This window comes from Trematomus bernacchii, unplaced genomic scaffold (assembly GCF_902827165.1).
Source record: "Trematomus bernacchii unplaced genomic scaffold, fTreBer1.1, whole genome shotgun sequence".
Taxonomy (NCBI): Eukaryota; Metazoa; Chordata; class Actinopteri; order Perciformes; family Nototheniidae; genus Trematomus; species Trematomus bernacchii.
In genome coordinates this window covers 1,457,376-1,480,910 of record NW_022987942.1, presented here as the reverse complement: position 1 = coordinate 1,480,910, position 23,535 = coordinate 1,457,376, and the positions used below count along the sequence as shown (strand labels likewise).

Sequence of the window (23,535 nt, the reverse complement as noted above, 5' to 3'; positions counted from 1 at the left end):
TTCAATCTGAATTTAATTTAAAATAAAAACATCTATATTGATTCTGACACTTCTACATCCAACTCACAGATGTAACCTTGCTTTGAGAAAAAAGATTATTAATTTAACCCTTTTAGAAGGGAAGATATGGTCATTTGTTCTGGGAATATCATTTTCGAGCCTGAGACCTGAAAAACAGGCTCAGGGCTTAACCCTCCCGTTGCCCCTCGGGTCAGAGTGACCCTCCGTTATCCTCCGCCGCCCCGTCCCGTGTAGCGTAGCTCTCCGCATCGCCCCTCCGCCGCCCTTAGGGTCCGAGCGACCCTCCGTTATCCTCCGCCGCCCCGTCCCGTGTAGCGTAGCGTAGCTCTCCGCATCGCCCCTCCGCCGCCCTTAGGGTCCGAGCGACCCCCCTTCATCCGTCCCCACGTCCCTCGTAGCCCTCCGCCGCCCCTCGGGTCCGAGTGACCCTCCGTTATCCTCCGCCGCCCCGTCCCGTGTAGCGTAGCTCTCCGCATCGCCCCTCCGCCGCCCTTAGGGTCCGAGTGACCCCCCTTCATCCTTACCCACGTCCCCACCTCCCTCGTAGCCCTCCGCTGCCCTTCGGGTCCGAGCGACCCTCCGTTATCCTCGGCCGCCCCGTCCCGTGTAGCGTAGCTCTCCGCATCGCCCCTCCGCCGCCCTTAGGGTCAGAGCGACCCCCCCTTCATCCTTACCCACGTTCCCACCTCCCTCGTAGCCCTCCGCCGCCCCTCGGGTCCGAGTGACCCTCCGTTATACTCCGCCGCCCCGTCCCGCGTAGCGTAGCTAGCTCGCCGCAGCGTTCCTCTGCAGCCCTCGGGGTCAGAGCGACCCCCCTCTCCTTCATCCCGTCTAGCGTAGCGCCCAGTAGCGTCCTTCCGCCGCCCTCGGGGTCCGAGCGACCCACCCTCGCTCCTTCACCACCCCGTCCCGTCTAGCCTAGCTCTCCGCCGCCCCTCGGGTCCGAGCGAACCTCCTCCTCCTCCTCATCCTCCTCCATCCTTCACCACCCCGTCCCGCCTAGCCTAGCTCTCCGCCGCCCCTCGGGTCCGAGCGACCCACCCTCGCTCCTTCACCACCCCGTCCCGTCTAGCCTAGCTCTCCGCCGCCCCTCGGGTCCGAGTGACCCTCCTCCTCCTCATCCTCCTCCATCCTGTCCCGTATAGCCTAGCTCTCCGCCGCCCCTCAGGTCCGAGCGACCCTCCTCCTCCTCATCCTCCATCCTTCACCACCCCGTCCCGTCTAGCCTAGCTCTCCGCCGACCCTCGGGTCCGAGCGACCCTCATCCTCCTCCATCCTTCACCACCCCGTCCCGTCTAGCCTAGCTCTCCGCCGCCCCTCGGGTCCGAGCGACCCTCCTCCTCCGTCCTTCGCCACCCTGTCCCTCCGCCGCCCATCGGGGTCCGAGCGACCCACCCGCTCGGTCGAAAAGGATGTACACGCGATACTAACATGGCGTAGCGCGCGCAGGCGCATCGCGTTAGCCTCGGGGAGCAATGGCCGCGTGTTTCCTCTCTCTCGTCCTAGGAAAATAGGAAAGCTTTATGCGAACGCGCCGCAGGAGGAGGAAGAAGAAAAAGATGAAGATGGACAAGATGGAGAAGAAGAAGAAGAAGAAGGAGAAAAGAAGGAGAAAAAGAAGACGATCCCACGGGCAGGGGGTTCGGGGAGATGAGGACGCGCTCGAGTACGGGGACGAGGTCCGGGTGTACGAGGACAAAGATCACGAGGAGGATGAGGAGTACGAGGACGAGGTGTCGGGAGGAGAACAGGGAGAACGGAAAGAGCGGCGCGGGCACCGAGAGACGCTGGGCCGCAACCCGGAGCCCGAGGCGCAGAGTTCGGGAGACGGACCAGGGGTTAGCCACCGAGCGGGGGGAGAGGAAGAAGAAGAAGAAGAAGAAGAAGAAGAAGAAGAAGAAGAAGAAGAAGAAGAAGAAGAAGAAGAAGAAGAAGAAGGGCACCAGGAGGAACACGCGCGGGCTCGCGAGACAGGGTCCGATGCACCTGGTCCAGAGGGTGAGGATAGGGGAGGAGGAGGAGGAGAAGAAGAACAAGAGGATCACGGTGATGAAGAAGAGGACGATGATGAAGAATATGACGATGAAGAAGAAGAAGAAGACAAAGAGGATGGATACAAAGACTGCGATCGAGGGGAGGACGATGAGGACGATGAAGAAGAAGGAGAAGAAGGAGAAGGAGGAGGCCAAGAAGAACAACGACGACACCACCAACAACGAGCTCGAGAACAAGTACGGGACGAACAGCGAGCACGGGACCGAGACACCGCGACCGCAGCAGCAGCAGCAGCGACCACAGCAGCCGCCGCCACCGCCGTTCCAGCGAGAGACACTTTTCTCTCAAAGAACGGACAGATGACTTGGTCCTCTTTGCCCTACGGGACCCGCGCGGGCGAGGACGAGGCCGCGGCCGAGCGGGTCTCCTCCGGGGGCCCCACCGCGCACGCCGCGTCCCACGCGCGAGACATCGAGTCCGCGTTCCGCCTGTTTGTCACCCCGGCCATCGAGCGAGTCATCCTCGACATGACGAACCTGGAGGGCGCGCGGAGACACGGAGACGCGTGGGACGAGACGGAGACGCGTGGGACGAGACGGACCTGCGCGCTTACACGGGGCTGTTGATCTTGGCGGGCGTGTACAAGTGCGAGGCCGCGGCCAGCCTGTGGGACGCGGAGAGCGGCAGGGCCATTTTCCCCGCCACCATGCCCCTCAAACTCTTTCACGTGTTCTCCCGGATGCTGAGGTTCGACGACCACGCCACCAGAGCCGAGAGGCGCGCCTCGGACAAACTCGCGGCTAGGGATGCCAGAAACTGACCATGATCAAATTCGAAAATCGGACAGCCCTGGCGAATATTAATCGATTATTCGCCGCCCCCCCCCCCCGCGGGAGAGGGAAAAAAAAGTATTTTCGCAGAGCTTGCATTTTTCTTCATTTGCACTTGACAGTTCGAAGTAGTTCCACGAGAAACTCTTCTTTGTTCATCTTTAGTTGTGTTGTTCTCACTGTTCTGTATATCGGCAATAAATCAATCGCACGTGTGACGGAGAAGGGGGGGGGGGGGCAGTGTGTAGCAGGCTGCAGCAGCAGTCTGCACTCTGCGCAAGCCTGTGCTGCTGGCTTCCTCCAAGTTTACAGTAAAACAAACTGGTGGTGTGACCAATGGCCATTTATAATTATTAATACTATTACTATTATTAGCATTAGTCTATATTTTGGTTGAAACTAAGCCAGGAAAAAAAAGAAAAACATAAATAATAATATACAAATATATAAATAAAATCGAATTTTAAAAATAATTTTCGATTATGGAGACTGTAACGAATATCGTTAGCCTAATAGCATAATTGCCCATGTCATATTTGAATGTTGTTGGAAAACAAGAAAAAACTTAATGTTTAGCAAGCACATTGGTATTTTTTATTGATTTTGTAACAGTAAGTTCAACCAGATGTGTGAACTAATTTGCACAAAAAAAAAGACACAACATCAATTGCATAACAAATAAAAATGACTTAGGCAGAATGTGCCATGACTTAGGCCATTTTTCTTACACAACTTTTTTTACACATTTATACAAACATAACATAGAAAAGTAGTTTTACTGTCCTAAATATAACCAAGTTGTGTTACCTCTCTAACCTTAACCAAGTTGTTCTTAATGTCTGACCTTAACCAAGTTGTTTTACTTGTTTAACCTTAACCAAATCCTACTCAGGTGCTGTGTGAACTCGTTTTCTATTGATGAGGGAGGTTGTCGTAGTACTGGTGGGCCACTCTTGGTAGTACTGGTTTCATTGCCTGCAAGTCATTGTATTTCCTGAGAGTAATTGGCAATTGGGCAGGAAAGAGTGGGACCCAGTGGACCGGTTCTTCAGGGATGCTGAGTCGCTGAGGTAGGTCCTCCCAGTCAGACTCAAAATCCAACTTGTGCCGGATTCGACCATCTGCCAAGTACTGGAGAGCCCGAAGGTCATGGACTGTGGGGTCGCCAACTTTTCTGCCTGGTCGAATTTTGGTGACATAGGCCCAAGATAACTTCATGAAGTCACTGTGGTATAGCTGGGTCACCTTGTATGGGGATGGGTGCAAACGTGCAGTCTCAAAGATGACAATGTAATCACGTGGAGTGTGAATATCTTTGATGGTACGCCGTTCAATGAGGCTATGCATGGAGTCACACTCCATTTGTGTGTGCCCTGCAACCAGAAACTTTTGTTCTATGGTGACACCATGCTTCATGGCCAGATCTAGGTACGCATTTGTGATGGTACAACATCGATTTTGATAGCCGCAGCCATCACTCCAGATTATGACCTTTTCGATGTTTCGGTTGGCATCTAGGACTGACTCAAAGTGCTTGTACTGCAGATGGGCAAAAACCTCGCTGCTGAGGGAGCCCTCATGCTCCTCCCAGGCGTAACAAAACCCATCTTTGTTACCCAGGTTGAAGCAAGTAAAGTTGTGCATCTGTAATTTAGTTTTGTAATACATCTTGCTAGCTTTTGTCTTGGGACACAGAAGAACGCTCTGAAGGTCCATTGTCCACACTGAGACCTTGTCACTGGATTCCTGTTTATCCTTAGCTTTTTCAGCTTGAGCTTGAGCCTTTAATTTCATGTGAGTAGTAAGGGTATCCTGATCTATATTTCCCACCTTGGCGCCGGTACATACATCACACTGGTCTTTTTTTGGTACGAACACAGAGTATTTCTGCTCACTGAACACTTTTCGGAAATATGTCTCACTCACAACACGTGCTCCACTTTTACCAGCAGCTTTCTGGTATTCCTTGTGAAGGTCACTTAGAACTGTTCCCGGCTCCACAAACTTCTTATCCTGATAAGAGGGAACCTGACGGCAGTAATGGGATGGAACAGTAGGCAGCCCAGATAGCCATTCTTTCAGGAAGGTCTGGTCAGCATCTGATATGGGCATATGTGGACCAGTCTTATTGATCTTGGGTTTGGGCGGATCAGTTTTTGTTTTCATGTCCACAGTTAACCATGATCCAATGGTTCTGGGGGCAATGCCAAGGGTTGAACAGAAAATAATCTTACACACAGGTAGTTTACATCTATCTGCCAGTTGCAGGTGGTATGATAGGGACGTTTTTCTCCTTGATGCAACACCACCTTTCTTCTGCTTTATAGGCACATTTTCCACTAAAGTCTGGATATACAGCTTGCGTGTCTCCCAGGAGGGCATGGACCAGAAATTGTTGAAGATATCCGTTCTCTCTTCTTCACTCAGCAGTTCACAACTTCGTTTCTCCGACCTTAAGCAGTGCTGTGATGTGCAGGGTGGGCCCATGGTCTTTGGCTGCCTCTCCTGTCCCGTTGCGTTCTTGTAATTCTCCCCCTTAAGGCGCTTCTCTTTTATCACCTGTCGCTTCCACATATGTGACCTTGGACGCTTATGACGTTTAACAGCGGGAGCTTCAAGTGCAGCCTCTTCTTCACTATGTTGAGCCGTGTCTGCATCACTATCATCATCTGGGAGGTCATCTTTCTTAGGCCTATAGTCCTCATCCAAGACAGAGTCATCGTGTTCACTTTCTGACCATGAATCAGGATCAGAATCAGCTCTGGAGGCTTCATCGGCTGTTTCTTCTTCAATCCGTTGCCCGGTGTCTATGTCATTTCCTTCTTTCTCACATCTACTGTCATCTAAATCCTTCTCTGAGTCCTTCTCTAAATTGGTATCAAGTTCATTTCCTGACCCTGAAGCAGAAGAAAATAAAGTTGCTGAGTGTTGCTACTTCATCATACCTTGTCGCAGAAATGTGATTAAACATTTAAACACACAGTTCCTAATCCCTTTGATTGACTGAAAGTACATTTAGTGTCTAGAAAGTTGAAGAAATATGAACTAGCTCACCAGATGAATCAAAAAGAAGAGCTAATGCTTCACTTGTGGTCAACAGAGCCCTCTGTCTCATGCGGTCCGCCATCTTTGTATGTAGCGTCAAAAATGCCTAAGTCAAAGAGATGACTTAGGCAGATAGTGATTTTGGACTCTAAAATGCGTTCTGATGGCTGAGGACATAGGCAATAAGGCAGGGTGATGCAGCAGTGGTAGGAGAGAAAAGTTAGGCAGATATCACAATTTGGCCAAAAAATGACTTGGGCAATTATGCTATTAGGCTAACGATATTCGAAAAATCGAATACCTACCTACCTACCTACCTACCTACCTACCTACCTACCTACCTACCTACCTACCTACCTACCTACCTACCTACCTACAATCAATCAATCAATCAATCAATCAATCAATCATATCATCATCAAGTAAGTAAGTCCTGGGTGGCCTGCGACGCCAGGTCCAGCTACGCGTGGAACATGCAGGTGTACACCGGCAAGGCGAGCTCCGGGGGCCCGGAAAAGAACCAGGGGCTGCGGGTCGTGCTCGATGTCACCCGGGGGCTCGGAGGGGGTCGCAACGTCACGTGCGACAACTTTTTCACCTCTTACGAACTGGCACAGCGGCTCCTGGCGAGGAACATCACCATGGTGGGCACGGTGCGCAAGAACAGGGCCGAGTTCCCCGGGGCGCTGCTGGCGCGGAGGCCCGCGCGGGGCAGACGGGTCTTTTCCTCAGAGTTTGCCTTCACGCCCACTGCCGCCCTGGTCTCCTACGTGCCCAAGAAGGGCAGGAACGTGGTTCTCTTGAGCATGCGGCACACGCGGCCCCCGGAGATCAGCGAGCGCGCCGACGAGAAGCCGCGCGTGATCCTCGACTACAACCGCAACAAGGGAGGCGTGGACAACCTGGACAAGGTGATCGGCGCCTACAGCTGCAGGAGGATGACCGCGCCGCTGGCCCCTGGTGGTCTTCCACAACATCCTGGACGTGTCCTGCTACAACGCCTTTGTCGTGTGGCGAGAGCTCAACCCCGGGTGGATGCCCGGCAAGCGCAACAAGAGGAGGGTGTTCCTGGAGCGGCTGGGGAAAGCGCTGGTGGCTCTGTTCATCGAGAGGAGGAAGCGTCTCCCTCGCACGGTGGCCTCGGCCGCGGTCGTGAAAGCTGTCCGCGTGGAAGGGGCGAGCGAACGTGCTTCCCGTGGCGAGGGCGGTGGCGAAGGCGGCGATGGCGGTGACCGTGACGCGGACCGCGACGCCGCCGCTGCCTCCGCGCGCCCGGACTCCCCGTCCTCCTCCGCCTCCGCATCTCGGCCCCGTGCCGAGGCGAGCAAGAGGAAGAGGTGTCAGATCTGCCCGCCCAAAAAGGACCGTAAGACACACGCGGTGTGCTGCGGCTGCGGAAGATACGTGTGCAAAGGCTGCACGCTCGCCTACTGCCCCACGTGCGCCGCGGGGGGGGGGGGGGGGGAGGACACGGGGCGTGTAGGGAATTGGAGGACAACGGGAGGGATAACAGACACTCGTACGAGACAAGCAGGGCTGCGCGCTCGCCTACTGCCCCACGCGCGCCGCGGGTTGCCCCTCGCGCGCCGATCCGTGAGCGCGGTGCGGTCGTTTGACAGTTTGACCCTGTGGGGGGAGGACACGGGGCGTGTAGGGAATTGGAGGACAACGGGAGGGATAATCCTCCCGTTGCCTCTCGGGTCCGAGTGACCCTCCGTTATCCTCCCTCTTAGGTGCCTTACAAACAATGGACGTCCGCTCTCGGGAGCGTCGGAGTGGTGCGGTCACCCTAAGTGACAGACCTAAAGTATCCGGGATTCAGGCATCTTCCCTGGCTTGTACATTTTTGGTGATGCGCCCTGGAGGTATCAGACTATTTTAAACAACTTTTCCCCGCCTTTCAAACACTTATTCCGGGGTTTTAGCCAGTCATTTTGCACGAAATCATTTAACATTGACAGTCTCCTGAAAAAGCACATATTCTGTGCATTTTCAGGAAAGCGTCAATGTTAAATGATTTCGTGCAAAATGACTGTCTAAAACTCTCTTCCAGACATTTAAAAATACTTTCCCCGACCATTTAAACATTATTTCTGGCTTGTAAAGTGCAGTTATGCGCCCTGGAGATATTATACTATTTCAAACAACTTTTCCCCTCCTTTCAAACACTTATTCCTGGGTACAAGTGTTATATTTCTTCCCCCTGGGTGTGTGTGAGACAAGTGAAGTGAGTCAGCCTGTCAACAAGCAGCAGTGTGCTGTCATTTGAAACATGTTACCCCCACAGTTTAACACACCTTTAGCCACGTTTCAAGCACTTACTGCTGGGTCAATGTGTGCTCCAATGTGCCCTCTTTCTCCCCCCTGGGTGTGTGTGAGACAAGTGAAGTGAGTCAGCCTGCCAACAAGCAGCAGTGTGCTGTCATTTGAAACATGTTACCCCACTGTTTAACACACTTTTACCTGTGTTTTGAGGACTTACTGCTGGGTCAATGTGTGCTCTTTCACCCCCCTGGGTGTGTGTGAGACAGTGAAGTGAGTCAGCCTGCCAACAAGCAGCAGTGTGCTGTCATTTCAAACATGTTACCCCACTGTTTAACACACTTTTACCTGTGTTTTGAGGACTCTTTCCTGGGTCAATGTGTGCACCAATGTGTCCTCTTTCTCCCCCCCTGGGTGTGTGTGAGACAAGTGAAGTGAGTCAGCCTGCCAACAAGCAGCAGTGTGCTGTCATTTGAAACATGTTACCCCACTGTTTAACACACTTTTACCTGTGTTTTGAGGACTCTTTCCTGGGTCAATGTGTGCTCTTTCACCCCCCTGGGTGTGTGTGAGACAAGTGAAGTGAGTCAGCCTGCCAACAAGCAGCAGTGTGCTGTCATTTGAAACATGTTACCCCACTGTTTAACACACTTTTACCTGTGTTTTGAAGACTCTTTCCTGGGTCAATGTGTGCTCCAATGTGCCCTCTTTCTCCCCCCTGGGTGTGTGTGAGACAAGTGAAGTGAGTCAGCCTGCCAACAAGCAGCAGTGTGCTGTCATTTGAAACATGTTCCCCGACCTTTTAACACACTTTTTACCCATGTTATGCGTCCTGGAGGTATCAGCCTATTTTAAACAACTTTTCCCCGCCTTTCAAACACTTATTCCGGGGTTTTAGTCAGTCATTTTGCGAGATATCATTTAACATTGACAGTCTCCTGAAAAAGCACATATTCTGTGCATTTCAGGAAAGCGTCAATGTTAAATGATTTCGTGCAAAATGACTGTCTAAAACTCTCTTCCAGACATTTAAAAATACTTTCCCCGACCATTTAAACATTATTTCTGGCTTGTAAAGTGCAGTTATGCGCCCTGGAGATATTATACTATTTCAAACAACTTTTCCCCGCCTTTCAAACACTTATTCCTGGGTACAAGTGTTATATTTCTTCCCCCTGGGTGTGTGTGAGACAAGTGAAGTGAGTCAGCCTGCCAACAAGCAGCAGTGTGCTGTCATTTGAAACATGTTACCCCACTGTTTGACACATCTTTACCCACGTTTCGAGGACTCTTTCCTGGGTCAATGTGTGCTCCAATGTGCCCTCTTTCTTTCCCCTGGGTGTGTGTGAGACAAGTGAAGTGAGTCAGCCTGCCAACAAGCAGCAGTGTGCTGTCATTTGAAACATGTTCCCCGACCTTTTAACACACTTTTTACCCATGTTATGCGTCCTGGAGGTATCAGCCTATTTTAAACAACTTTTCCCCGCCTTTCAAACACTTATTCCGGGGTTTTAGTCAGTCATTTTGCGAGATATCATTTAACATTGACAGTCTCCTGAAAAAGCACATATTCTGTGCATTTTCAGGAAAGCGTCAATGTTAAATGATTTCGTGCAAAATGACTGTCTAAAACTCTCTTCCAGACATTTAAAAATACTTTCCCAGACCATTTAAACATTATTTCTGGCTTGTAAAGTGCAGTTATGCGCCCTGGAGATATTATACTATTTCAAACAACTTTTCCCCACCTTTCAAACACTTATTCCTGGGTACAAGTGTTATCTTTCCCCCCCTGGGTGTGTGTGAGACAAGTGAACTGAGTCAGCCTGCCAACAAGCAGCAGTGTGCTGTCATTTGAAACATGTTACCCCACTGTTTGACACATCTTTACCCACGTTTCAAGCACTTACTGCTGGGTCAATGTGTGCTCCAATGTGTCCTCTTTCACCCCCCTGGGTGTGTGTGAGACAAGTGAAGTGAGTGCAAGGTTATGGAAGTCCCACTGTTGGGGACTGCTGCTGGAGGTCTCTAGTCCGTCCTTGGGGGCTCTGTGAGCGGGCTAGAAAGGTGACCTCTCTGGGTGATTTAGTCAGTTTATGGAGCTTAGCCCACAAATCCTGGATGATCCAGGCCGAATTTGGGTGCTCATAGGCGGACATCGAAGCACCATAAAAACCACCCCCCTTGTAGAGTCACCAGGGGCACGAGAATACCCTCCACAGAAGGGGTGGTGGTGCGTCAAGAAGGCCGAATATGGATGCTGATGGGCGGACATCGAAGCACCATAAAAACCACCCCCCCCCTGTAGAGTCACCAGGGGCACGAGAATACCCTCCACAGAAGGGGTGGTGGTGCGTCAAGAAGGCCGAATATGGATGCTGATGGGCGGACATCGAAGCACCATAAAAACCACCCCCCTTGTAGAGTCACCAGGGGCACGAGAATACCCTCCACAGAAGGGGTGGTGGTGCGTCAAGAAGGCCGAATATGGATGCTGATGGGCGGACATCGAAGCACCATAAAAACCACCCCCCTTGTAGAGTCACCAGGGGCACGAGAATACCCTCCACAGAAGGGGTGGTGGTGCGTCAAGAAGGCCGAATATGGATGCTGATGGGCGGACATCGAAGCACCATAAAAACCACCCCCCTTGTAGAGTCACCAGGGGCACGAGAATACCCTCCACAGAAGGGGTGGTGGTGCGTCAAGAAGGCCGAATTTGGGTGCTCATAGGCGGCCTGCTGCAGAGTCATTTTCAGGCTCCTCTCCACAATTGTCCCCCTAAAATGATTTAAAATCATTATTTTTGCATTTAAATGCATTTATTCTATCATTTATATGGTTCCCCAACACAATGCACATAGTCTGGAGCTCACTTGGGTCCTGCATATAATTTAATCAGGCGTTTTAACACTTTTTCCCATGAAAATGATTTTTAATCACTATCATGGGGCTATGAAAATAAAATTCCGGGTAATGCAGAGCACAAGTGCACCTTTTACTATTTAAATGTATTTGTATTATATATATTTGGGCTAGAAAGGTGACCTCTCTGGGTGATTTAGTCAGTTTATGGAGCTTAGCCCACAAATCCTGGATGATCCAGGCCGAATTTGGGTGCTCATAGGCGGCCTGCCAGGCGCCCCCACCCGTGGAAAGCAAAAAAAAGTGAAGAAAACGCTTAATTATATCTTAAAATAATCAAAAATGAAGTTTTGAAAAAATTGTCAAAAAAATGACAGAGTGCCCACGGGAGAAGCGGCCAGACTCTTGGCGCTTCGGGCCGATTTTTCCCCTTCTCCGATGGTTGGTACAACGGAGAAGGGGAAAAAGTCCCTGGGCTTCATTTCCACTTCTCTGTCAAAAAGATTCATCCATACTTTTCAAACTACCGTCCGCACGAAATCGGAAACCCAGTTTTTGGGTGCACTCAGAAAAAAAACGGCTGTTGCAAATCATGGAAGAATGTATCCGCTCACCAAGCACTCTGAGTGGGCCTAATTTTGTGGCACAAGGACCCCCCAGCCTGGTTCTCCCAATACTTTAAGTTCGACATGGAGGAATGCGAGGGCACTTTCCAGGTGACTCTACCCGATTATGAGACACTATTTTGGGGCGTATTTTTTACATTTTCCTGGTTCTCAAAATAGTTTAAGTTCGACATTTTTGAGCCATGGAGGAATGCGAGGGCACTTTCCAGGTGACTCTACCCGATTATGAGGCACTATTTTGGGGTATAATTTTTACATTTTGACCCCTTTGCCCGGTTATCACCAAAGTTGAGTTGGATGATTTCGACCATGGAGGAATGTCAGGGGAGTCCGCGGGGGACTCCTGCGGGGTCATGAGGCACTATTTTGGGGTACAATTTTTACATTTTGACCCCTTTTCCCGGTTCTCACCAAAGTTGAGTTGTATGATTTCGACCATGGAGGAATGTCAGGGAGTCCGCGGGGGACTCCTGCGGGGTCATGAGGCACTATTTTCGGACACTTTTTTCCCATTTTCCCCCCTTTTGCCTGGTTCTTTTTATTTTTATTTTTATTCCTGTTTTGGCCCGTTTGACCCGGTTCCTTCTGCCGGGGGCACTGCCCGGTCCCGGGTGCCCCCCCAGGGCTCGCGTACAGCCGTTTCACCCCCCCACATTGACGGATTTTGACCATTTTTGGCCGGCTCTCACAAAAGTTGAGTTTGTTGATTTTGACCATAGAGGAATGTCAGGGGAGTCCGCGGGGGACTCCTGCGGGGTCATGAGGCACTATTTTCGGACACTTTTTTCCCATTTTCCCCCCTTTTGCCTGGTTCTTTTTATTTTTATTTTTTTTCCTGTTTTGGCCCGTTTGACCCGGTTCCTTCTGCCGGGGGCACTGCCCGGTCCCGGGTGCCCCCCAGGGCTCGCGTACAGCCGTTTCACCCCCCACATTGACGGATTTTGACCATTTTTGGCCGGCTCTCACAAAAGTTGAGTTTGTTGATTTTGACCATGGAGGAATGTCAGGGGAGTCCGCGGGGGACTCCTGCGGGGTCATGAGGCACTATTTTCGGACACTTTTTTCCCATTTTCCCCCCTTTTGCCTGGTTCTTTTTATTTTTATTTTTTTTCCTGTTTTGGCCCGTTTGACCCGGTTCCTTCTGCCGGGGGCACTGCCCGGTCCCGGGTGCCCCCCCAGGGCTCGCGTACAGCCGTTTCACCCCCCACATTGACGGATTTTGACCATTTTTGGCCGGCTCTCACAAAAGTTGAGTTTGTTGATTTTGACCATGGAGGAATGTCAGGGGAGTCCGCGGGGGACTCCTGCGGGGTCATGAGGCACTATTTTCGGACACTTTTTTCCCATTTTCCCCCCTTTTGCCTGGTTCTTTTTATTTTTATTTTTTTTCCTGTTTTGGCCCGTTTGACCCGGTTCCTTCTGCCGGGGGCACTGCCCGGTCCCGGGTGCCCCCCCAGGGCTCGCGTACAGCCGTTTCACCCCCCACATTGACGGATTTTGACCATTTTTGGCCGGCTCTCACAAAAGTTGAGTTTGTTGATTTTGACCATGGAGGAATGTCAGGGGAGTCCGCGGGGGACTCCTGCGGGGTCATGAGGCACTATTTTCGGACACTTTTTTCCCATTTTCCCCCCTTTTGCCTGGTTCTTTTTATTTTTATTTTTTTTCCTGTTTTGGCCCGTTTGACCCGGTTCCTTCTGCCGGGGGCACTGCCCGGTCCCGGGTGCCCCCCCAGGGCTCGCGTACAGCCGTTTCACCCCCCACATTGACGGATTTTGACCATTTTTGGCCGGCTCTCACAAAAGTTGAGTTTGTTGATTTTGACCATGGAGGAATGTCAGGGGAGTCCGCGGGGGACTCCTGCGGGGTCATGAGGCACTATTTTCGGACACTTTTTTCCCATTTTCCCCCCTTTTGCCTGGTTCTTTTTATTTTTATTTTTTTTCCTGTTTTGGCCCGTTTGACCCGGTTCCTTCTGCCGGGGGCACTGCCCGGTCCCGGGTGCCCCCCTAGGGCTCGCGTACAGCCGCTTCACCCCCCACATTGACGGATTTTGACCCCTTTGCCCGGTTCTCACCAAAGTTGAGTGTGATGATTGCTGAGTCATGATGCACTTTTTTGGGGTACATTTCCCCCATTATCAACACGGACTAGAGATGTCTCGGAGATGGCTCGGACCCCACACCCTGGTTCTATGTAACCCTGGAGGAATGTCACATGAGTCGACAGGGGACTGCTGCTGGCTAATGAAGGACTATTTTGGGGTACATTTCCCCCATTATCAACACGGACTAGAGATGTCTCGGAGATGGCTCGGACCCCACACCCTGGTTCTATGTAACCCTGGAGGAATGTCACATGAGTCGACAGGGGACTGCTGCTGGCTAATGAAGCACTATTTCCGGGTACTTTTTTTTCATTTTCACCCAAATTTCCCTGGATGAAATATTTTTTAGTTTTTTTAGTTTTTAGCCCAGTTTTGGCCACAGCGTTGCCTGGAGGATAGGACCGAGATATGACAGACTCTCTGGCCGCCTCACAAGTCACTATTGTCGGACACTTTCTTTGCTTTACCCCGGTTCTATCACTCTTTCCTCCTTTGACCATACAACCCGTTTCCTGCTGGGGTGGTGCCTGGTTCCGGGGTACCCCAAACCCTCTCATGGTCGGGGCACCATGTATTGATGCATCGGACCCAATGTTGCCATCACCAGCCCCGCGTTGGTGCGGAAGTGGGACCATCTGACCCGGTGGTAACCCAATACTTCCCTTCGTCCATGCACCATGAATTGATGCATCGGACCCAGTGTCGCAACCACCGCTCACGCTAACGCATATAAACGGAGAACTATAACATAATTTTGATCAAATTCATTATGTGTGTTTCAGTAAGGATGTCATCTGAATGCCCTGTGTGCAGACTCTTCTATCTGGCATTGAACAAACACCTTAAGCACAAGCATGCAGTGCGGAACTTGGAGGAGAGGGGAATCCTCCTGAAAATAGCCAGTGGAAGGATAAATGTTCGGACCAAACCCTGTCCCATCGCTGGGTGTTCGTACGCTGGGAAGAGACTGGACCGTCATGTAAAACATGACCACCCTGAGTTGTCCCGACATGAGGCACAGCAGGTCATGGCAAGGCTGAAGCATAGTGTGGCACTGCAGTTGCTCCATGACCTCCGTGAGACTAACCCCATCATTGGAATGGCTACATCATTGGATATAGACAATGAGGAGGAATACCCCGGGCACCCTCCACCCTTCTCCCCACATACCGAGTGTGACAACGAGGACTGCAGGCAGGTGATGCTGGAAAATGTGGCATTGAGGGCTCAGAAGGATGCCCTCAATGATGAGGTGAAGACCCTGCGCTCCAGGCTGAAAAAGGAGCTAAAACCCAGGAAGCAGAGTGCTGCTGTTCTTGAGGAAGAGGACGAATGTATACGATTTAAGGGCCTGGCAATCCCAAGTACCTCCGGCATAAACACAGTAGCCTCAGGCAGCAATACCCCTGTGAAGAGCCCGGTGAAGACTGTCATGCAGTCCCCAGTAACCTCCGGTAGCGAGACCCCTGTGAGGAGCCCGGTGAAGACTGTCATGCTTGCAGTAGCCTCCGGTGGGAAGAGACCGGTAAAGAACCCTGTGAAGAGCCAAGTGAAGACTGTCATGCTTGCAGTAGCCTCCGGTGGAAAGAGACCGGTCAAGAACCCTGTGAAGAGCCCAGTGAAGACTGTCATATTACCAGTTTCCTCCGGTAGCGAGACCCCTGGGAAGAGCCCGGTGAAGACTGTCATGTTTGCAGTAGCCTCCGGTAGCGAGACCCCTGTGAAGACCCCGGTGGAAACTGTCATGTTTGCAGTAGCCTCTGGTAGCGAGACCCCTGTGAAGACCCCGGTGGAAACTGTCATGTTTGCAGTAGCCTCCGGTAGCGAGACCCCTGTGAAGACCCCGGTGGAAACTGTCATGTTTGCAGTAACCTCCGGTAGCGAGACCCCTGTGAAGACCCCGGTGGAAACTGTCATGTTTGCAGTAGCCTCTGGTAGCGAGACCCCTGTGAAGACCCCGGTGGAAACTGTCATGTTTGCAGTAGCCTCCGGTAGCGAGACCCCTGTGAAGACCCCGGTGGAAACTGTCATGTTTGCAGTAGCCTCCGGTAGCGAGACCCCTGTATGCCGGAAGACCCGTGCCTCTAAGCTGGCTAATGACTTGCCCTCTCCCTCAAATTACTGGTCCACTGGGTGTGGACGGGGGAATACCATGCGTGAAATCACGTTGCCTAGAAGCATGGAGGCGTACCTTCAGACATACTTGGATCATTGTTTGGGTGTCGCTCCGACAGTAAAACAGAAAGACAATGTTGTGTCGAAGATCAGCCGGATAAAGAACTTCATAGTATACATGGCCCATGGTGTTAACCGCCTGTCAGACTGGCTGTTCCTAAGAAACATGAAGATGATCCGTGGCTGGAGCGAGTATATTGTAAAGCCGGGCCGGGCAGTCGCAACATCAGAGTTCTTCCTGAAGAATGTGCACCAGTTCATGGGGTACATGTCTGAGTCAAAGCCCCGGGGGTGCAAGCTCACCCAGTCTGATATGACCCACATAATGAGAGAGGTGAAAGCCAACATGAAACACTTGAATAAGGCAGTCACTCTACATCAGTTTAAGGTGAAGAGGAACAAACTGGATCGTCTGCCGAGCCAGGCGGAGCTTCTCGCCGCCATGGCGGCCGCTGAGAAGCGCATCCCGGAGCTCCTCGACCTGATGGCCGGCATGCCGACCTCAACCACCCAGAAGCTTCTCTATGGCTATCTCACCCTCCATTGGAGCCTCCTGTATGGCCACCGTACGGGCGTGTACGCAAACATGAAAAACAGTGAGGTCTTAGAGGCAGCCATATGGGGAACTGCTGAGGGCTACATCATCCATGTGCAGGATCACAAGACGGCCAAGACATATGGCGAAGCACAGCTGGCGCTTACAGTAGAGGAGTTTAGCTGGGTCATGCGGTGGATGGGGATTAAAGAGGCATTGCTGGGTCCTCAGAATGAATTCTTCCTTTTCACAAGGGGGAATCGGGCCTCCAAGAACCTGAACGCTCACTTGAAGAGGGCATGGGCTGATGCTGGGCTAGAAACAGCCGTCACCTTCACAATCCTGCGCACTGCCCTGGCTGACAATATCAAGCATCACCAAGATCCAGAAAGCCGGTCGATTCTCGCCAGGTTTATGTGTCACGACGTAACCACGGCGGACCGGTTCTACGCGAATGCGCCAGGAATAAAGGAGGCATTGAGAATCCGCTCCATGTTCAGGGCGTCATCAGATGCGGCAGCAGCTGCATCATCATCAGAAGGATGTCTACCGCTGTCAGATGGGGAGACCTCCGAAGAGGGCTGCTATAACAGTACTGCTTCATCATCTTCACCTGATGGGTCATTGGAGCGGCAGCAGCAGCGGAAGCGGAAGCGGGAGGGAAAGAGGCCAATGAAGTCGGGACCGGGGCTGGTTGACACTCCTGATGATGGGGCAGGGGCCGTGGACTCAACCTGTTTGCCCTGGTGCACCGTAAGAATTAGACGCCTAATTTGGTCCCCTGAATCCCGCTAAACATTGTGAATATGTATACCGTGTATATAATTATTATTATAATCCTGTGTATACATTTTGTAAATAGTACAATATCTCCAGGGCGCATAACTGCACTTTACAAGCCAGGGAAGGTGCCAGAATCCTGGGCATACATTTTGTTAATAGTGCAACACCTCCAGGGCGCATAACTGCACTTTAAAACGTAGGTTAAGAAATTTAGTAGTACTGTTATAGCAGCAGTAGTACGTGTAAATAGTTGATGTTTTAGGCTCTGTGTACTGTGGTTTTTGTTCAAATAAAATAAAAAATAAAAAAAAAACAATAACCTTGATGGTTACCAGGGGCAGATAAAGTGCCACTTTCCATCAGCACCGGGGAGGCACTCTCCTTGGTGCTGAACCCTGTGATGAGCGCTCAAGTGTTGGCGGAGGAGGTGTAAGCCAGAGGAGGGTGAACAAAAGTTAAAGTGTTTGAACCTCCAGCCCGGAAGGGAGGTGGTGGTGCCAATAAGAAGGCCGAATTTGGATGCTGATGGGCAGACATAAAAGCACCACAAAATCCACCCCCTTTAGGGTCACCAGGGGCACGAGAATACCCTCCACAGAAGGGGTGGTGGTGCGTCAAGAAGGCCGAATATGGATGCTGATGGGCGGACATCGAAGCACCATAAAAATCCACCCCCTTTAGGGTCACCAGGGGCACGAGGTTCTGGTGGGTGTGAATACCTGTGTTTAGTCCGTGGGGGAGTGCTTAACTGTGGGGGCCCGGGGACTCAGGGTGTGCAAGGTTATGGAGGTCCCACTGTTAGGGGCCCATGCTGGAGGTAATTAGTCCGTCCTTGGGGCTCTGTGAGCGGGCAAAAAGAGGTGATTTCCCCCTGGTCTCTGCTGGAGGTGCAGAGTCCCACTGTTAGGGAGTGCTGCTGGAGGTCTCTAGTCCGTCCTTGGGGGCTCTGTGAGCGGGCAGAGAGAGGTGATTTCCCCCTGGTCTCTGCTGGAGGTGCAGAGTCCCACTGTTAGGGAGTGCTGCTGGAGGTCTCTAGTCCGTCTTTCGGTGCTCTTTGAGCGGGCAGAGAGAGGTGATTTTCACGGTCTCCGCCCTGGAGGTCTGAAATACAGTCCCACTGTTAGGGGAACATGCTGGAGGTCTCTAGTCCGTCCTTGGGGGCTCTGTGAGGGGGCAGAGAGAGGTGATTTCACCCTGGTCTCTCCTGGAGGTGTAGAGTCCCACTGTTAGGGACTGCTGCTGGAGGTCTCCTGCATTTAAACAGATTCACCAGTTTATAACGTTACTTTAGCCCTGATCAGAGCCCTGTTTTCTGGGTAAGACAGCGAGGTGCTGTACCCTGAGTCTCTGGCTCTCTGAGACCCTGCTAAAAGCAGTGACTCTGCTGCCTGCATTTAAACAGATTCACCAGTTTCTAACAAGACTTTAGCCCTGATCAGAGCCCTGTTCTCAAAACGTATTTTCAGAATCTGACCCTCTGCCGTAACTCCGCTCCCCGAGGTCCTAGAGACTCGGCGATGGTACCATTGGATGCGGGATACGTGGAAATGGGGGGGGTACAGAAAGGCCTGAACCGAACAGAGCTTGTTATCAAAAGTTATGGATTAGTAGCAAGATTTCACAATGTAGCTCTCCAGAGTGCTGAAGGTCATTAGTCCGACAGCCGGTGGCTGAAACCCGAGTAAATGTGTTTAACTTCCCACAGTAAATGGGACCCATGGGACCCTCCCCGAGACCCCCGATGCGTCCCCCTATTTTAGAAACCCGAGGACATATGAAAAGCCAAGCTCCGTAAATGTGCATTGGCATATACTGCCGGTGGCTGTATATTATACTGCCACCGGACGTTCGGTGATCTGGAACGCTACTTTCGGTAAGCAGAACTGTCAGTATGACTTCCTAATTGTCCGGTTGCTGTATATTATATGCGGAGAGGGATCTGGAGAATACCTCCATGGCGCATAACTGCACTTTACAAGCCAGGGAAGGGGCCATAATCCTGGGTATACATTTTGTAAATAGTGCAATACCTCCAAGGTGCATAACTGCACTTTACAAGCCAGGGAAGATGCCTGAATCCTGGGGTAAACATTGTTTAATTGTTTAAGTGTTTTTAAATGTATGGAACAGTGTTTTGTCTCTTTCAAAACTCTCCCGTCATTGGCCGGATACATGGGGACGATTTTATATTCACTATGACCGTTACTATTCCAGTGAGACGAAGTACGTCCAGTGACGGGAGTGATCCCATGTTAATTTTGTCCGAAAACCAGAGCATTCCCTTATCCGCCGCCCCGTCCCGTGTAGCGTAGCTCTCCGCATCGCCCCTCCGCCGCCCTTAGGGTCCGAGCGACCCTCCGTTATCCTCCGCCGCCCCGTCCCGTGTAGCGTAGGTCTCCGCATCGCCCCCCCGGCGCCCTTAGGGTCCGAGCGACCCCCCTTCATCCGTACCCACGTCCCTCGTAGCCCTCCGCCGCCCCTCGGGTCCGAGAGACCCTCCGTTATCCTCGTTTGACAGTTTGACCCTGTGGGGGGAGGACACGGGGCGTGTAGGGAATTGGAGGACAACGGGAGGGATAAGCCCCGCCTCCGATCTTCCCGCTCTCTGTCACGGGCCGTCTCCACAGCAGCGTTAAAAAATCTTGAAACGCTTCTGCCCATTCACTTTGAATGGGGTGACGTCACTTTCCCTCACTTTTCGCCGAAATGCATTGTGGGCAGGCGAGCGGAGATTCTCAGGATTTTCAAGATTCAAAGTTGATCAATGTTCAACTTTTGAAGCTGAGGTGGAAGCGGCAGCCAATCAAATCCCGTGTACGCAAATCTGGCAGTTCAAGCTCTAGCCAATCAAACGGCGTGTATGCTGGGAGAGACATACCGCAGGTCATTTCCTCATATTCCAAAAAATGGAGGAGAAATTAGCGGTAGCGAATCAATCACCCGGTGCTTTATGACCAGACCTACCGGGATATAAACCGGAGGAGCCAGGCATGGAGGGAGGTGGCAGAGACAGTAGTATGTTTTCGCCTGTTTTGGGGAGTTTATATCCAGTTTACTTCGGGCTTTTTGGCTTCGTATGTCGCGGGCGGGAGATTCATGTGATTGGTTGATCGCAAAAAAATCCCCAAGCCTCAGATACGCCCACCTCCAAGATTTTTTTAACGCTGCTGTGGAGACGGTCCGTAAGTCAAATAAATGGAGAGATAAAACAACTCTGGATTCAGCTCTTAACGCAATTTACAATCTTTAAAACCTAATGATTTAAATAAGGGGCTGTAAAAGTGTTCGTGCTGGGTGGTTTATTTAGCTAAAAAAATTAGATGGCCGTTCAAATACCGTTAGAGAAGTCAATTCAATTCACAGTTAACATCACAAAATAAAAATAAAAATACTCTACTACTGATTTCATTGAAGTAGATCATTTCTTGTTAGTTCCCTAAAACTTACTTTACCCCTCCTACTTTCAGTACATTTTCCTGATTTCACGTTTTTTACTTATTGTGTTAATAATAACATGTAAATACTTAGCCTTTTTTTTCCTTCTCACTTTATCTGCTGTTGTAATCGTTTCAAAGTTCCCGTTGCGGGACAAATAACGGATTTCTCATTTCTATTCGTCACATTTATTTTTGGATTAAAGTTATTGATGCATGAATGTGTTAATCATTTTAATGTTGCAGCTAGTAAACACAGGACCATTATTTATATATTTTATTTGGCTTAACCTATAACAAAATATCATAATACAATCTTTAAATATATAATATTTGATCAGTTTATTAATATGTCATATGAACATAAAATAAATCTACAAAGTTATAAAGATATCAGACAATGTAGTGCAGTAAGAAGTACATATTTGACTTTGACAGTAAAGTATAAAGTAGCACAAAATAAAAATACTGCAGTAAAGTATTGAGGCAAAGGAAGTGGGATATATTGTGAGTGAATTTGTAAGTTTGTTTTATAAAAAGTACTTTATTTTAATTACCATATTGCTTTATACTCATTGTTTTTTTACCGATTGTGAGTTGAATTGTATAACTGCTGTCACCCAATGCTAAATGTAAAATATAAGATGCAAATAAATGTTGTGTATGGCAGGTATTTTGTCATCATTCACATCTAGTATTATTATTCTTTGGGTAAAAAAAGTCAAACACTTTTTCATAATCAGTTAAAGGTTCGTACTTGTGATACAGATCAATGTGTCACTCTGATATATCTTTTATAAAACTTCTGCACACTGCCCTTGTTTCCTTCGTTGGTAAAAAGAAAGAAAGGTTACCTTGGTTGGTGATTGGCTAATGGTTACACAAGCCAAAAAAACATTATGACATCATAAAGTGGCCAAAATCTGATCAGCTTTCCAAAGAGGGGACACATGTTTATGTATAAAATAAGTGAAAAAGTGGATTTTGCATAATAGGTGACCTTTAAAATAAAACCCCCCCAGTGTCTAGCTCTTGTCCATGCTCTCTGCGGGCCCGATGCCGCCCCCCTCCCCCCCCTGAACGCTCTGGTAGATGGAGGCCATGTCGGCGTTGGTTCTGATCTGGTTTGCGAAGTCGGCCATGCTGGGGCTGTGCTCCACCTAGGGCACGGCCAGCAGGGCGGCGACGGCTCGCATCGCAGAGCGCCGAAGCTCCTCCTGCTTCTCAAACTCCTGCTTCACCGATCCCGCCTTCACCTGCAGGAGGAGAGTCACTGCAGTGAGGAGGGGAACTCATCTCATGCTAATTCACAAGTGTAGTCCTTAATACTACGTGCATTGTAGAGTTGTGCAGGAATGAGCCCTAAAACTCTGAAAAGAGTCAGCACGTATTATTGTGAACATGAATGTTAAAGTTTTGTATCTTTATCGTTTCTGTCATTCTAATTTAGTTAAAAATACGAACATTGACCATTGTATCCCTTTATTGCAAATGTTTACTTTTACTTCTTATGTTTATATAAATGAATAAAAGTGGAATATTGCATATTGCATTGTAAATTACTTGAGTAATTGGTACTTTCCACTATGAGTTTTGCGTGTATAATCAGGCTGTTTAAAAGTTGGCGTGGTTGTATTTAAGAAGCAGAAAGCTGCACATAACTCTGATGTGATCTTTTATAATTGTATTTCCTCAATGTGTTGCACCCACCCTGATCAAATCAAATCAAATCAAGGTTTATTTATAAAGCACATTTAAAAGCGATTTTTGGTCGGGCCAAAGTGCTGTACATGTAATAACTACAATCACATAAAAACACATTTCTATAATCACAATAAAAGACAATAAATTACAACAGATATTTTTTTTTTAAAAACACAGGGAAAAGTCAGGAGTCGTGCTCCGCTCTAACTAGAAGGCCAGGGAGAAGAAGTGTGTCTTAAGAGTAGATTTAAAAACCCCTAGGGTCTGGGCCGACCTCACATGGAGGGGCAGAGTGTTCCAGAGCCTCGGGCCAGCTGCTGCGAAGGCTCGGTGCCCTCGGGTTTTGAGCCTGGTCTTGGGCACTATCAGCAACAGCTGGTCAGCAGACCTTAAAGCTCTGGCTAGGGTGTAGCGCTGGAGGAGTTCAGCTATATAGGCCGGAGCCAGCCCATTTAGTGCTTTAAAAACAAATAAAAGGAGTTTAAAATCAATTCGGAACCGAATTGGAAGCCAGTGCAGTGAGGCCAGAATTGGGGTGATGTGGTCACGCTTTTTGTGGCCAGTGAGTAGACGTGCAGCTGCGTTCTGGACTAGCTGCAGGCGTTTAATTGACGCCTGGTCCATACCCACGTACAGAGCGTTGCAGTAGTCCAACCTCGAGGTAACAAAGGCATTAATAACCCTTTCCAGGTCCTCAAACGATAAAAACGACTTGGTCTTGGCCAATAGTCGTATTTTAAAAAAGCAGGTTTTGACTACGCTGCTGACCTGCTTATCGAATTTAAAAGCGCTATTGAAGGTCACTCCAAGGTTCGTGACAGAGGGGAGGATATTATTTTTGAGGGAGCCCAGAATATCAACCTGGGAGGCTAGAGGTTGGGGTCCAAAAAAGATAACCTCAGTCTTGCTCTCATTGAGGTTGAGGACATTTTGGCTCAGCCAGGATTTGATCTCTGCTAAGCAGTCCATCAATAGCTGTAATGAGTTTACATTTGAATTGAGTGGCAGATAGATCTGTACATCGTCGGCGTAGCAGTGGAAGGGGATGTTGTGTTTTGTGAGAATTGAACCTAGGGGCAGTATGTACAGTAGAAAAAGGATGGGGCCCAAAATCGAGCCTTGGGGAACCCCACAGGTAAGAGGGGCTATGGCT

At 50.0% G+C, this 23,535-nt stretch overlaps 1 pseudogene; it reads left to right on the top strand.

The window, feature by feature from the left end:
• The first annotated feature begins 2,375 nt into the window (after positions 1 to 2,375).
• LOC117470721 lies at positions 2,376 to 7,601 on the top strand (annotated as a pseudogene).
• Positions 7,602 to 23,535: the final 15,934 nt, after the last annotated feature.